Genomic DNA, 7,170 nt, shown 5'->3' with positions numbered 1-7,170 from the left:
TACATGTGTGTGTCAAAAATGTATACCATGACACAAACAATATCACTGCCTGTGTGTGAAAGTGTCAGTGTTTATGTATGTACTATACACATGCGTGAGTGTGTGTACTGATTATGTGTATGTGTGGGTTAGAGTGTGAATCTGCCTCTTTCGAGTGGCAATCTACAGCCATAGCAGACATTGACAGATGTTCTTGAACCCAAAGAAAGTTTGTGTGTGTGTGTGTGTGTGTTTGTGCATGTGTGTGTGTGCAGAGAGAGCCTGTTCATCGTTATGTTTTACTGGCATCAGTCTATATTCTATGATGTTAGAAGTACAGTCCCTCCCACAGAGTCCCACCACTTTGCATCAGCATGGGACTCCATCTATTCCAATATTTGTGCTTTTATTTGTTCTCCTGTCTTCTCAAGACACTCAAGCAGTATTTTCTCCCAGGATCGTTCCAAGTTTCCAGCAGAAGGCTGCATCTTATTTCTTGCTGATTGAAAACATGGGTAAACATTGGCTTAAGAATGACTATCGAAAGAGAGATATGGGATTTAAATATAGAATATGGGATTTAGTTGACAGAGAACAAGCTTCTGAAGCGCCAAATGGACTGCTGGGTTGTGTTCATTAGGGCACGCAATAGAAAATGAAAAAATTGTTTTTTTTGCAATTGAAAACCAAAATGAGCGTTTCTTATTGGATATGTCCCGGTAGTGCCTCCTTGTTTCAGTCCGTTTTCTTCCATTTGGTGCCTAATGAGCACGTCCCTGGTCTTCATTGTGTTTAGGCACATTTCTTCTCTTTACAACAGGAGTATAGCCTACCTGGCTGGCATGAAAATGAACCATGGAAAAAGCATCCTCCATATGCTATATAAGTGCATAGATGACATGTATTTTTTTCCCCTGTCCCTGTTCGAGACAGGTGCATGATAATGGTCCATTCTAAATCAAAACAAATTTCACACATATATTATTTAGTATATGTAAAGACAAGATTACAACAAGAATAGTCTGATGGGTGACAATATTAGCCTATCACTTGTGAATTATATACAGTGAGGGGAAAAAAGTATTTGATCCCCTGCTGATTTTGTACGTTTGCCCACTGACAAAGACATGATCAGTCTATAATTTTAATGGTAGGTTTATTTGAACAGTGAGAGACAGAATAACAACAACAAAAATCCAGAAAAACACATGTTATAAATTGATTTGCATTTTAATAAGGGAAATAAGTATTTGACCCCTCTGCAAAACATGACTTAGTACTTGGTGGCAAAACCCTTGTTGGCAATCAGAGGTCAGACGTTTCTTGTAGTTGGCCACAAGGTTTGCAAACATCTCAGGAGGGATTTTGTTCCACTCCTCTTTGCAGATCTTCTCCAAGTCATTAAGGTTTCGAGGCTGACGTTTGGCAACTCGAACCTTCAGCTCCCTCCACAGATTTTCTATGGGATTAAGGTCTGGAGACTGGCTAGGCCACTCCAGGACCTTAATGTGCTTCTTCTTGAGCCACTCCTTTGTTGCCTTGGCCATGTGTTTTGGGTCATTGTTATGCTGGAATACCCTTTCACGACCCATTTTCAATGCCCTGGCTGAGGGAAGGAAGTTCTCACCCAAGATTTGACGGTACATGGCCCCGTCCATCGTCCCTTTGATGCGGTGAAGTTGTCCTGTACCCTAAGCAGAAAAACACCCCCAAAGCATCATGTTTCCACCTCCATGTTTGACGGTGGGGATGGTGTTATTGGGGTCATAGGCAGCATTCCTCCTCCTCCAAACACGGCAAGTTGAGTTGATGCCAAAGAGCTCGATTTTGGTCTCATCTGACCACAACACTGTCACCCAGTTCTCCTCTGAAACATTCAGATGTTCATTGGCAAACTTCAGACGGGCCTGTATATGTGCTTTCTTGAGCAGGGGGACCTTGCGGGCGCTGCAGGATTTCAGTCCTTCACGGCGTAGTGTGTTACCAATTGTTTTCTTGGTGACTATGGTCCCAGCTGCCTTGAGATCATTGACAAGATCCTCCCGTGTAGTTCTGGGCTGATTCCTCACCGTTCTCATGATCATTGCAACTCCACGAGGTGAGATCTTGCATGGAGCCCCAGGCCGAGGGAGATTGACAGTTATTTTGTGTTTCTTCCATTTGCGAATAATTGCACCAACTGTTGTCCCTCATTAAAATGCAAATCAATTTATAACATTTTTGACATGCGTTTTTCTGGATTTTTTTGTTGTTATTCTGTCTCTCACTGTTCAAATAAACCTACCATTAAAATTATAGACTGATCATTTCTTTGTCAGTGGGCAAAGGTACAAAATCAGCAGGGGATCAAATACTATTTTCCCTCACTGTATTATCACTTGTGAATGATGCCCAGCTTGTGTGCAGTAAGGCAAAAAACCCATGCCTTTTGTTTGCGACTTTTTCAAATCACAGTCTCACACCTTATGTATCCTAGCCCATAGGCCTATATGTTTTGATAAATCAGATCAAATCTAATGTTATTTGCCACATGTGCCGACTACAACAGGTGTAGACGTTACAGTGAAATGCTTACTTACAAGCCCTTAACCAACAATGCAGCTTTAAGAAAATAAAAGTGTTAAGTAAAAAATTGATAAGTAAAAAATAATTAAAGAGCAGCAGTAAAATAAAATAACAGTAGGGAGGCTATATACAGGGGATACCGGTACAGAGTCAATGGGTGTGGCACCGGTTAGTCGAGATAATTGAGGTGATATGTACATGTGTGTAGGTTTGTATCACAACTAAAGTGGCCAAATAACTTCTTAAAATGAAGCACATTAATCCACTTTACAAAGGGTGTAGAGCCTAACTGGCATACATAAGCAGCACGTGAGTTTCAAGTTTGGGGAAGATAATATTCACCATAGATGGGATGGGATGAGGGAAGCTGAGGGTTGGGATGTGGATACAAGTGGGAGTGGAGTTGCTGGGCGGGGGATAGAAGTAAAAATAAAGTAAAAATAAACAAAACAAAAAATAAGTTTGAATGACACTGAGTGGCAACGCTGTTACATCCAATGCCTGTTGGCTGAGGCTGATGCCGCGCAGGTGCTTTTACACGTGTACCAATGCATATACACATGCTCGCATTCAAACGCACACATGTGAACACACATGGACACACACACACACATACACACATGTAAATAGTGCCAAACATGCACTCAAACATATACAGTTGGCCTTGCTGTTTAGATTTTTGCTGTCTTTGATGTCTTTTGTTTTTGCGTTGTTGTTTTCTGTTGTGTTCCTTTGTTTTAAATTTTTTTCTCTTTTGTTCATTTTCCTGGTTGTTGGTGCATTGGGGGAGGGGGGGATTTGGGGGTGGGGAAAGGAGGGAGAGGTATTTTTGTTTATTATTTATTATTTAAACAATTTGGAGGGGGGGTCTTGGGGAACGGTGGGGGGATCTTGGAGGGTTGGTGGCCTGGCGGTTGGGAGCTTGGGCAGGTGGCCGATAGGTTGCTGATTCGGGTGCCCCGTTATGACTTGGTGGGAGACCTGTCGACGTGCCCTTGGGCAGGGTGTTGACCATGGTTGCTTCTGTGGGTCGCTCTGGATGGGAGTCGGTTAGATGACTGAATGAATGTAAATGTTGAGCGACATCACTGCAGGTAGATTGTATGTTTTAATATTCACTAATAATAAAATATAATAAAAACATTTCAACAACATTAAAATCCATGTCTTAAACATTTCTACAATTTGAAATAGCAAAGAAAACGGGTAAACTGCACATTAACTAACTTTTCAGATTGCAAAGTGAGCTCCTATGCAGCTATTATCACTTAATTAATGTGCAAATCAATTCAATTCATACATTGGCTCATCTGGATGGTATGTTTTTATTTTGTGCTTCCCTCCCCTTCTTCGGCTCTCCCCATAGGAGAACCCTTTAAAGAACCCTTTTTGGTTCCAAGTAGAAACCTTTGGTTACAGTTAGAATATTTTTGTGTTCCAGGTAGAACTCCTTTGGGTTCCATGTAGAACCCTCTGTGGTTCTCCTATGGTGAGAGCCGAAGAACCCTTTTAGGTTCTAGAAAGCACCTTTTTTGAGTGTACACTAAATTATGCTAATAGTCCTAATATGATTAATGTTCTCCCTCCCACCACATGGCATAGGCATAGCTCAGTACTACAGTAGTACACTTGTGGTTGAATTAACATAATGCAGGACACAAGACAGTTGAATAATGTTGAACTCGAAAATACCAAAAAGAGTTACAACAATTCATTCATTAAATGAGCACCCTGTCAAAACCAACCTGGCAATATTTAAGATTGAAATACAAAAACGTTGTCATTAACTTATTTATTTCATTGAATATACCCACATGGTAGTTATAGACTGCAATACATGGGTATAGGCTAACATCAACACATATAAAATACAATTTAGTTGAGAAAACAGAAGTATGAATGACAAGTAAGGTACATAATAGAAGAGAGGGGGATCCTCAGAGTCTTGGCAGAAGAAGGGTGATTCTTTTGTATCTCTTAGTTCTGGCGTGGAAGGCACCACGGATCCATAACTATGGCCGTGGAAGGGTGCATGTGTGGTTTCTGTAGGAGAGAGCAGAACACAAAGTGCCATTTATATCATGATAACAGACATAGAAATACAATTACATTATATGACACCACTTAGAATACAAACTATAAAGGCATCACTATAAATAACCATGTTACTACAAAGGGCTTAAACTAAAGCACCACTAGGTGGCAGTAGTAACCCAATGACTAGGCCATTACGAACGACTGAATGGATGGAATATGACTAATTCCTACAAAGACACTGGAAAGGGTGGGACCTAATACAACTACCAAATGAACATGCTCCAGCACCATCTTAGGCCTGACCAACTAATAATTACTAACTCTCTTAACAGGTCAAATACACCAAAAAGGCACACTGACGTGCATAATATCCAAATATTTAAGAAGATCATTTGTGGAAATGGGTAGGGTTTAGCAATAATTTTTGACGGTGTTAAGTAGTGATGATGAATCGAATTATCACTTTTAATTACAAATATACAGTACCAGTCAAAAGTTTGGACACAAGTCCTCATTCAAGGGTTTTTCTTCATTTTTTACTATTCTCTACAATGTAGAATAATAGTGAAGACATCAAAGCTATGAAATAACATACGGAATCATGTCGTAACCATAATACATTTGAGATTTTAGATTCTTCAGAGTAGTCACCCTTTGCCTTGATGACAGCGTTGCACACTCCAGGCATTCTCTCAACCAGCTTCATGAGGTAGTCACCTGGAATGCATATCAGTTAACAGGTGTGCCTTGTTAAAAGTTACTATACTATATATTCTCATCCACAATGTAACACAATATAGCATTTCCAATGGTAAAATACTAAGGAGAAAATCTCAAATTTAAGAAGGTATTGTGAGATTAACAAAATGCACACTTTACAATTGCAAAGGTGTGACCTTTTATTGTTAAAACTCTTTCACAAAGGCTCATTGTTACAGAACTTTGTTCTTTTGAGAGACCCGTGTCCCTGGACATGTGAACAGACCTCAGTGATCTATGGCCCTCTATGCCATGTTGCTGAGTCAGGGGTTAGTACAATGGGGTTCACAGGTATAAAAAGAAAGGTTTTAAACCAGTAGGATAACAGTTCCACAGCAAGAGCAGCAGCAGAAGCACAGAGAGACGAAATGACCTCCACCGGCATGAACATGAACGGCAGAATCACCTTCTACGAGGACAGGAACTTCCAGGGTCGTTCCTATGAGTGCAGCAGCGACTGCGCTGACATGTCCTCCTACCTGAGCCGCTGCCAATCCTGCAGGGTTGAGAGTGGCTGCTTCATGGTGTACGACCGCCCCAACTACATGGGAAACCAGTGGTTCATGAAGAGGGGAGAGTACCACGACTACCAGCGCATGATGGGAATGACCGACATTAGGTCCTGTCGCATGATCCCCATGCACAGAGGATCTTTCAGGATGAGGATCTACGAGAGGGAGAACTTCGGAGGTCAGATGCACGAGATGATGGACGACTGTGACAACATCATGGATCGTTACCGCATGAACAACTGCATGTCCTGCAACGTTATGGACGGCCACTGGCTCATATATGAGCAGCCCCAGTACAGAGGCAGGATGATGTACATGAGGCCTGGAGAGTACAGAAACTTCAACCAGATGGGCATGGGCATGAGGTTCATGAGCATGAGACGTATCAACGAGTCCTGTTACTAGATATAGCTTTTACTGATGCAAATACGAGAAGCCATTGAATAAAAACATTGATAAAAAGTAAATAAAAAAAAAATAAAAAAAAGTTGTGATGATGACAAATTCTTTACTCGGTAAGGTCACTCCTATAGAATTTTATGGTCACTCCCACTAAGGCCAACTTTGAATGGTTGATATCCCAGGCTTATATGTGCTGTGTGTGCAATAACCTGGGGATGACGTTACACCAGGTTCTTCAATTCCGGTCCTGGAGGGCCGAAACACTTCTGTTTTGTATTTCTACCTGGTAGTTAATTGCACTCACCTGGTGTCCCAGGTCTGAATTAGCCCCTGATTAGAAGGAGAGGATGAAAAACAGAGGTGCTTAGGCCCTCCAGGACCGGAATTGAAGAACCCTGCGTTACACCAAGAAACACTTACCTTGATGAACCAACCTAAAGAAATTGAAAGTGCCTTGTTCCTCAGTACACAAACACGCACACAGCAAAAACGAGCCATAGCGCACAGTGCTGGGCCCAGTCAAGTCTTTGACACACTCACCCACTCCCCCGCTGAAAGATCAGCCTCAAAATATTGGCACCATTGTAACAGGTTGTAATCAAGCCCTGGTCTCCAGCATGGGAACAGAGGAGGAATGAATACCTGTCATAATAGGTTTATAACTCATTATGACGTCTGTTTGGCTATCATATGATGACAGTAAAATTGTGTTTTGTTAGTAAGGCTAATTATAATTACTGTTGTAGACTTATTAGTAGGCACCAATCAGACCAAACAGGTTTTAGATTTACCAGTAAATCTACACTACCAGTCAAAAGTTTGGACACACATATTCATTCAAGGGTTTTTCTTTATTTTTACTATTTTTTACATTGTAGAATAATAGTGAAGACATCAAAACTATGACATAACACAT

General features: G+C 41.1%; 1 pseudogene across 1 annotated transcript; it reads left to right on the top strand.

The window, feature by feature from the left end:
• Positions 1–5,577: 5,577 nt before the first annotated feature.
• On the top strand, positions 5,578–6,257 carry LOC311143299 (gamma-crystallin M2-like; annotated as a pseudogene). The gene has a single exon. The product of its transcript is annotated as a gamma-crystallin M2-like (transcript).
• Positions 6,258–7,170: the final 913 nt, after the last annotated feature.

The sequence above is a fragment of the Coregonus lavaretus genome (genome assembly GCF_964263955.1).
Source record: "Coregonus lavaretus genome assembly, chromosome: 16".
Classification (NCBI taxonomy): domain Eukaryota; kingdom Metazoa; phylum Chordata; class Actinopteri; order Salmoniformes; family Salmonidae; genus Coregonus; species Coregonus lavaretus.
The sequence above is the reverse complement of the archived record's forward strand: the minus strand, read 5'-3'. Positions and strand labels throughout refer to the sequence as shown.